Source organism: Psammomys obesus, unplaced genomic scaffold (assembly GCF_907164565.1).
Source record: "Psammomys obesus unplaced genomic scaffold, mPsaObe1.curated_primary_1811, whole genome shotgun sequence".
In the NCBI taxonomy this organism is placed as follows: domain Eukaryota; kingdom Metazoa; phylum Chordata; class Mammalia; order Rodentia; family Muridae; genus Psammomys; species Psammomys obesus.
The window spans coordinates 39,824,946-39,833,681 of NW_026585504.1; the positions used below are offsets into that span (position 1 = coordinate 39,824,946).

General features: G+C 43.7%; 1 protein-coding gene across 1 annotated transcript in view; it reads left to right on the forward strand.

Moving 5' to 3' along the window:
* The window catches only part of Ext2 (exostosin glycosyltransferase 2), a 139,729-nt gene that overhangs the window by 595 nt on the left and 130,398 nt on the right, over positions 1–8,736 (forward strand). The gene's annotated exons all lie outside the window — the stretch shown is intronic.

Below are 8,736 nucleotides of genomic sequence, written 5' to 3' on the forward strand. Positions count from 1 at the left end.
ACTTGTTGCTCTGTGGATGTTGTCTTGCAGCCTAGACAGGTCCAGTTCTTTTAAGTCAACCTTATGTTCTAAGTCCTTTAACTGAACTTTGTGTGTTCCAGAGCTCAAGGCTGTTCACGGCAATAACATACACGGTTGAGTTTTTATTGCAATCACTTTCCCAGACTCAAGCATTCTGGTTGCACTAGCCTATCCCCCTTGGGGACTTGTGGAACTCTGTTGTGGAACCCTTGCGGTTCCTACTTTTGCTGTTAACCTTTCTCCACCACACCGAGGTTCAGAACTTTGGTACACAGCGCTGTCAGGAGGATGAAATGAGACATAGTAAAAGCACATGCGCTCAGCTAGGCACTTAATGTATTCACTGTGATAAAACTGCCATAGTCAAACAGTATCTTTATGTTGGAAACCCTTTTTAGAGGTAGCGAGCCACACTGGAACTTTATAAGCCTGGCAGGCAAGGCTGTGCTTTGTGAGTTTGTATCTGTTTGCCTACTTTGTTTTCAGAGGAGGTAGGCCAAGTTCGGGTTTAGTAGTGGCCTTGGGAGTTCAGCAGGCAGGACATCCCCGAAAAGGCTAAGATGACAAGAAATGGTGACTTAGAACGTTGGGCTGAGTGGATTGGCTGTAACCTGGAGCTCAGAAGAAAGGTGTTTCAGGCAGTGTTAGGAATGACCAGTTCCAGGAACTGCGAGTGTGTCTCACCCTGCTGGTAGATGGGTGTTAGAGTCATTTCCAGTGACTCAGTGTTCCACCACTGGAAGAATGGTTTCACATTTTTTTTTTTTTTTTTTTGAGGGGGAGGAAGTTTGATGGGTTTGAAGAATGATCATTTTATAGGGCCTGCATTGAAATTCTTGTTTTGATCCAGGTCATGGCATGAAACTGGGCAGTCAGGAGAAATAGGATTCAGCCTAGGTGGACACTTTAAGTAGGATTCAGCGCAGGTTTTTCCCGGATGGGGCACGAGGGTGTAGCTCAGCTGTTAGAGTCCCCAGCCTGCATGAGGCTGTGGATTGGATCTTTGTTGCCCCATGAACTGGGGTGGGGGTGCACGCCTGTAACCCCAGTACTCAGGAGGTGAGAGCAGGGTGACAAGGTTCCCCATCTAGTTCCTGACCGATCTGGGCTGTCGGAGATGCTCGACACAAACAGAGAACAAAACAAAACCATCATAGCAAGTGTTCATTCCTTCGTTCATTCGTTCGTTCATTCATTCATTCACCCACCCAGCCATCGTTCAGGTTGAGATTCAGTATGTTCTACGCTTGACACTGGATGTTGAGAATACTGCTAAGACTCTGCGAGAGGTCACACCAGCAGAGCAGACAGGCTGGCAGGCACCTCTCTCAGGAAGTGTTGCAGCATCAGGTGATGCTCACAGGGAAGGCCTCCCCCACTGTAATTCATTAATTACTATATTAGCTTTTTTTTTTTTTTTTTAATATGTGAGTGTTTCGCTTGCTTGCCTGCATGCTTGTGAACCATGCGTGCGGTACTTGAGGAGGCCAGAGAGAATGTCAAGATTCCCCGTAGCTGAAGTTGCAGATGGTTGTGAGTCTCCATGTGGGCGCTGAGAACCTCACCCCGGGGTCCTATGGAAGAGCAGCAGGTGCCCTTAACTTCCAAGCCATCTCTCCAGCCTCCTCTACAACAACAACTACAACAACAACTGTGTTCCTGGGATGCTAGCTAGGACTAGGCCATGCTCAGCCACTGAGATGTAGCCCTATTGCCATTTGCCCCAGTTTCTTGTATTTTGAGTGTGTGTTTGGGCCTGTCACAGCCTCAGCTTTATTCCACAGGATTTGCTGTAGGTGTTGGGTATTGAACTAGCCTGAGAAGGCTTCCTTAAGGCAGGAGGTGTGCACGTGTCTGGGCTGGCTTTGGGCTGTCATGTCTCAGCTCCCTGTTAGTTGAGGTGGTCCTGAGGTGTGCTCTCAATGAACCTCCCGAAGCCTGTAGCAGAACTACGTGGTTTGCCCAGGTCGGTGTTTTAGCCAGCTCCATCATCACCATTCCCTCTTCTGGCTCCTATCTCTGGTTTTCTGGAGTTCCTCCTGCCAGCCGCTTATGCTCACGTTTCTTTTCTTAGTTTGGCAGAGCACAGACCATGCTACTCCATCTAGAAGTAGCCTGCAAGCACCCCGAGCACATGTCCTGGGACCCACCTCCTCACCTTCAGATGGCAGCCAGGACCCCCTTCACCAGTGTAAAGCAAGGTGTCAGTAACACCTGTACTCTAGTCTAACAGTTGTAGGACTCCTACTGTGGCAGCTTGGCGAGAGATCCAGGCAGGAGTGAGGTAGCCCCAGCAAGTTAGCTGTAGCTCTTGAGTGTGTATGGTCTGTGGTGATGGAAGGATAAGTGGCATTGGTTGCCTCTTGGCATCTCCCTTAGAAGCCTTCATATCAGAGAATGCTAGGTTCTGGGCAGCCGGATGCTAACTCAGGGCACACTGTGAACCATGGAGGTTCCATGGCAGCATGCCATGCAACTGGGAGCTGATGTGAAGCAATTGATTCTGAAGCAGATGGTACTGAGGCAGTTATGATCTGTGTAATGGCTGCCCACATGGGAGAGTTATCTAACTCAGAATGTTAGAATCCGTAGCCAGAAACTATGCAGGATGGGTAATCAGGACTGCTGTGGTAGAGTGTTGAAGAGGGAACTTGAAGTTCAGGGAGGCAGATAGCTTAAGGAGGCTTATTCCTTGAGGCCAGAGATAATACCACTTGCTCAGCCTCTGAGGGAGTCCACTCTCTTCACTCTGATAACACGGAATGGCCAAGTATTACCATTCTCAAAGGGGCTGGCCCCTTCGAGAAGCAAGCTCACCTTTGGCCAGGACTGGCTTTCATGCTGCCACGGAAATGTGTTCCCAAGTTCCCATTTTGTAGGCTGCCATTTTCTCCTTTTGACAGTGCCCTTTGCTTTGCAGAAGCTTTTCAGTTTCACGTGGCACCATTTATTATTGTTGATCTTAGTGCCTCCGCTATTGGTGTTCTGTTCAGAAAGTTGTCTCCTGTGCCAGTGTGTTCAAGGCTCTTCCCCACTTTCTGATGTATCAGGTCCAATGTATCTGGTTTTATGTTGAGGTCTTTGATACACTTGGACTTGAGTTTTGCGCAGGATGAAAGTGTGTATCTATTTGTATTCTTTTACAAGCAGACATCTGGTTTGACCACATCATTTGTTGAAGTGTGTATTTCTGGCTTCTTTATCAATAATTAGGTGTTCATAGGTGTGTGAATTTATGTCTTGGTTTTCAATTTGAATTCACTGACCAACGTGTCTTTTTATGCTATTACCATGCAGTTTTTATCACTATAGCTGTGTAGTACAACTTGAAATCAGGGATGGTGATACCTCCAGCAGTTCTTTTATTGTTCAGGATTGTTTTTAGCTATCCTGGCTTCTTTTCTTTTTCTCCCATGTTAAGTTGAGAATTGTCCTTTTAAGGTCTGTAAACAATTGTGTTGGAATTTTGATGTCAATTGCATTGAATCTTTTGGTAGGATGGTCAGTTTTACTATTTTTTTTTTAAAGATTTATTAACTTATTATTTATATAATATTCTGCTTGCATGTGTGCCTACACACCAGAGAGGGCACCAGATCTCACTATAGATGGTTGTGAGCCACCATGTAGTTGCTGGGAATTGAACTCAGGACCTCTGGAAGAGTAGCCAGTGCTCTTAACCTCTGAGCCATTTTTTCCAGCCCCAGTTTTACTATGTTAATCCCACTGAACCATGAGCATGGGAGATGTTTCCATTTTCTGTTATCTTCTTCAGTTTCTTTCTTCAAAGACTTGAAGCTTTTATCATACAAGTCTTTCACTTGCTTGGTTAGAGTGACCCCAAGATATTTTTTATTATTTGAGGATATTGTGAAGGGTGATGTTGCCCTGATTTTTTTCTCAGTCCATTTGTCATTTTATATAGGAGGGCTGTTGATTTTTTTTGAGTTAATCTTTTATTCATCCACTCTGCTGAAAGGGTTTATCAGGAGTTTCCAAGTGGAATTTTCTGGGTCACTTACATATACTATCATATAATCTGTAAATAAAGTTACTTTGACTTCTTCCTTTCCAATTTGTGTCCCCTTGATATTCTTCTGTTTTCTTACTGTTCTAGCTAAGACTTCAAGCACTATTTGAATAGATTTAGAGAGAGTGGACAACTTTGTCTTGTTTCTGATTTTAGTGGAATTGCTTTGAGTTTCTCTCCATTTAGGTTGATGTTGGCTATAGACTTGTTGTAAATCACCTTTATTATGTTTAGGTATGTCCCTTGTATCCTTGATCTCTCCAGAACTTTAATCATGAAGGAGTGTTAGGTTATGTTAGCGGCTTTTTCCACATCTAATGAGGTGATCATGTGGATTTTTTTTTCAATTTTTTTTATATAGTAGATTACATTTACCGGTTGTTGTATGTTGAACCATCCCTGCATCGCTGGGATGAAGTCTCCTTGATTATGGTGATGATCTTTTTGATGTGTTCTTGAGTTTGGTTTGCAAGTATTTTATTGAGTATTTTTGCATCTATGTTTATAAGGGAAATGGGTCTATAATTCTCTTTCTTTGTTGAGTCTTTGTGTGGTTTGGATATCATAGTAACTGTGCCGCATAAAAAGAGCTGGGCGCTATTCACTTTGTTTTTATTTTGTGGAATAGTGTAGGGAGTATTGGTGTTAGCTCTTCTTTGAAAGTCTGGTTGATTTCTGTGCTAAAACCATCTGGTCCTGGCATTGTGGTAAATAAAAAGTATCGGGCTAATAGTGTTTATTATTAGTCTTATATTTAAACAGCAATACTTGGGGTTCATGACAGTTTGCTTGCAAACAGTTAGAATCTTGGGGCTGGAGGTAAGCAATTAACAAATATAAAGCACCAGGCCATACTCTTCACACCCTGGGCCTTTTTGTTATTATTTGTTTGTTTTTTGGTTGGGAGAGTTTTAATGGCTGCTTCTATTTCCTTGGGGGTTATAAGTCTTTATTATTTGGTCTTGATTTAACTTTGGTAATTTTTACCTATAGAGAGAACTATCCATTTCTTTTAGATTTTCCAAATTGATGGAATACAGGTTTTTAAACTGTGTCCTTATGCTTCTCTGAATTTCCTTGGTATCTGGTGTCATGCCCCTCTTTTTGTTCCTGATTTTATTAATTTAGACATTCTCTCTCCATCTTTTAGTTTGGATAAGGTTTTGTCTACTTGTTGATTTTCTTAAAGAAATGGCTGTTTCATTGATTCTTTGTATTCTCTCTTTATTTTGTTGATGTCAGCCCTCAGTTTGATTATTTCTTGCCATCCACTCCTCTTGGGGGTGTGTTGTAAGTAAAAATGATGTTGGGCTATATAATGTTTGTTATTGGCCCTATTATTTTTGCGGCGGTATTGTTTAACCCACTATCACCATCGAATAAGACACAGATACCTGTTAGATTTTATAATTGTCTTATATATCTTGGGCTGGGCAGATAATTCCATCTATGATAGTTCAATAACCTCTCCATCCACCTCCCAGCCCCCATCCAATGCCATCCACCTTAACCATCCTAATCTGGGCTACCTTCCATTCATAATCTTATAAATACTTAATTGTATTTTTCACCTGGGCCTCTCCATGCCATTGGAATGGAGTCCTTCCTCCCAGCCCACGTGGTTTCTTCATGCTAACCTATCATGCTGTCTTTCTTCCTCTTTTCTTCCTGTCCATCTGTTTCCGATATTCTCTTGAACCCAAAGCCCTGGAACCTTAGCCATGCCTACCCCATTCTGCCCTGCCCAGGTTTTAGGCCTTTAATCAACCAATCAGGTATAATGTCTTAGGCAGGTTTACACAACAAGGTTAGGTTTATCCAGGAAGTAGCTAGATTTTGAGGACCAGGAATTAGCAAAAAAATACAAGCATCAAACCAACCCCCAACAGGTATGCTTACTTCTGTTTGTTCTAGAGCTTTCAGGTGTGTTGTTAAGTTGCCAGTATGAGAGAGCTCTCCAATTTTTTTCTTTTAAATGTAGGCACTTAGTACCATGAACTGCTTTCATTGTCCCATACATTTGGCTATGTTGTATATTCATTTTCATTTAGTCTTTAATTTCTTTCTTTTTTAAAACAATTTCTGTCTTGACCCATTTTTCTTTTTTTAATTAAATTTTTATTTTTTATATATTAATTACATTTTATTCACTTTGTATTCCAGCTGTAGTCCCCTTCCTCATTCCCTCCCCATCCCACCCTCCTTCCCTCATCTCCTCCCATGCCCTTCTCCAAGTCCACTGATAGGGAGGTCCTCCTCCCTTACCATCTGACTCTAGCTTATCAGGTCTGATCAGGACTGGTTGCATTGTCCTCCTCTGTTGCCTGGCAAGGCTGCTCCCCGCTCAGGGAGAGGTGATCAAAGAGCCAGCCACTGAATTCATGTCAAAGACAGTCCCTGTTCCCCTTACTAGGGTACCCACTTGGATACTGAGCTGCCATGAGCTACATCTGAGTAGGGGTTCTAGGTAATATCCATGAATGGTCCTCGGTCGGAGTATCGGTCTCAGAAAAGACTCCTGTTTCCAGATTTTTTGGTTCTGTTGCTCTCCTTGTGGAGCTCCTGTTCCCTCCAGGTCTTTCTATCTCCTCCTTCCTTCATAAGATTCCCTGCACTCTGCCCAAAGTTTGGCTGTGAGTCTCAGCATGTTTTGATACCCTACTGGGTAGAGTCTTTCAGAGGCCCTCTGTGATAGGCTCCTGTCCTGTTCCCTGTTGTTTTCCCTTTTCCGATGTCTGTCTCGTTTGCCTTTCTGAATGAAGATTGAACATCTTACCCAGGGTTCTCTTTCTTAATTAGCTTCCTTAGGTGTACAGATTAGTATATTTATCCTATACTATATGTTTGTTCAACCATGTTTGTAGCAGCTTTAATTGTAATAGCCAGAAGCTGGAAACAACTCATATGTCCCTCAGTTGAGGAATGGATGTAGAAATTGTGGTACATTTACACAGTGGAATACTACTCAGCAATTAAAAACAATGAAATCATGAAATTTGCAGGCGGTATCTAGAAAAGATCATCCTGAGTGAGGTATTGCAGAAGCAGAAAAACACACACGGTATATATTAACTTATAAGTGGATATTTGACCCATTTTTCATTCAGTGGAGAGTTGTTCAGTTTCTATAACTTTGTAAGCTTTCTGTTGTTGTGCTATCCAGCTTTAATCTGTGGTGGTCTGATAGGATGCAGGGGGCTTATTTCAATTTTCTTGTATCTATTGAGACTTGCTTTGTGTCCAAGTATATGGTCTTGTGCTTCATCTATGTCAGAATATTCGGAACCTGCTGCAGTAGGCTAGCTGACTCTGGTGGAGACATATTGCCCTCGCTTTTATTGATTGTGTTCTTTGTTTTTGTTTTGTTTTTTTGAGACAGAGTGTCTCTGTGTAACTTTCCTGGAACTTACTCTGTTGAGCAGGCTGGTAGAACTCATAGAGATCCACCTACCTCTGCCTCCTGAGTGCTGAGATTAAAGGTGTGTGCCAACACTGCCAGGCTTGGTAGTGTTCTTATGCTAGCATCTAGGCATCTGTGTTTGGGGTGGTTATAGGTCTAGCCGCTGGTTTCTTGGTTTATCTTTGTTGGGTAGGTATTTTGTTCCTTGGTTTCTGTTTCCTGTCTGGACTTTCAGAGAGCATGTTCGCTGTCTGTTGCCTATTTTATTGGCCTGCTCAGCTGAAGTGTTCACGGGAATGCTTGCTGATGTTGGAGGGTGGGGGGAAGGACAGGGGAAGATGGTTGTTGCAGTACTAGATGCAACTCCAAGTCTTCACCCTGGGGGATCAGGGAGTGGAGAAGGTCTGCGTGCAGCATACCTGGTCTTCTGGAGAAAAAGTGAATTTCATAGTGCGGGTTAAAAGGTTGGGAAAGCACTGTGTAAAAGGAGGTCTCAGACTGGCTATACTCAGTGAACTACCTTGGCCAACTTGCTCAAAAAGGATGAGCTGCAGTGCTGGGCCGTGAGTCCGCATGGGGTGATCTCCCTGCGGTGTTTGCTAACCACTGATTTGGAACTGAGATAGACCTTGATGCTTGTCGGAAAATTTTGTGCATGGGCTGGAAGGGTACAGTATCTGCTTCATCTCTTTTCCCGTGCAGACCCTTGAGGCTACCCAGGAAGGCAGAACCACACTACCACTGGGCCTGGGGCTAGTGCGGTGACTGTTAGACTGTCAGAGAGGTGACTGCCTCTGAAACTCTTGTTCCTGTCACGGGATCAGCTAGCACATATTGAGTTGCTCCCACACATGCCCCAAAGATGATACTCTTTAAGCTTAAAATGGATAGACTTCTGCACACTATTCCTGATTCCTTGACGTGCTCTGATTCATGGTTCATGATTCAGAGATAAAAGTGAAATCACTTCTGACAGTGGCACCTTCCCCTCCCGCCCCTGACTGGCAGTGATGGCAACTGCAGCATTTACAGCTGGAAAGTCTTCCAGTGTGTGCAGTGACGGGGGAGCTCTGTTTAGCCAAGGGGAAAATGACTGATAAGCCCGCTGAGGACCTCTGGGCTTTCTCGTAACTTCCCTCGGTGCTCAAAGTTACCCTGGCAAATCAGCATAGAAGGGGCCCTTTGTAGTTTTGGGTTTCTACATGCAATGTCAACGTGGCTCGTGGCAATCCCTGGTCACCCCGTGGCAGCCGTCCTCACTCTCCAGGCTTTGTCCCACCCACAA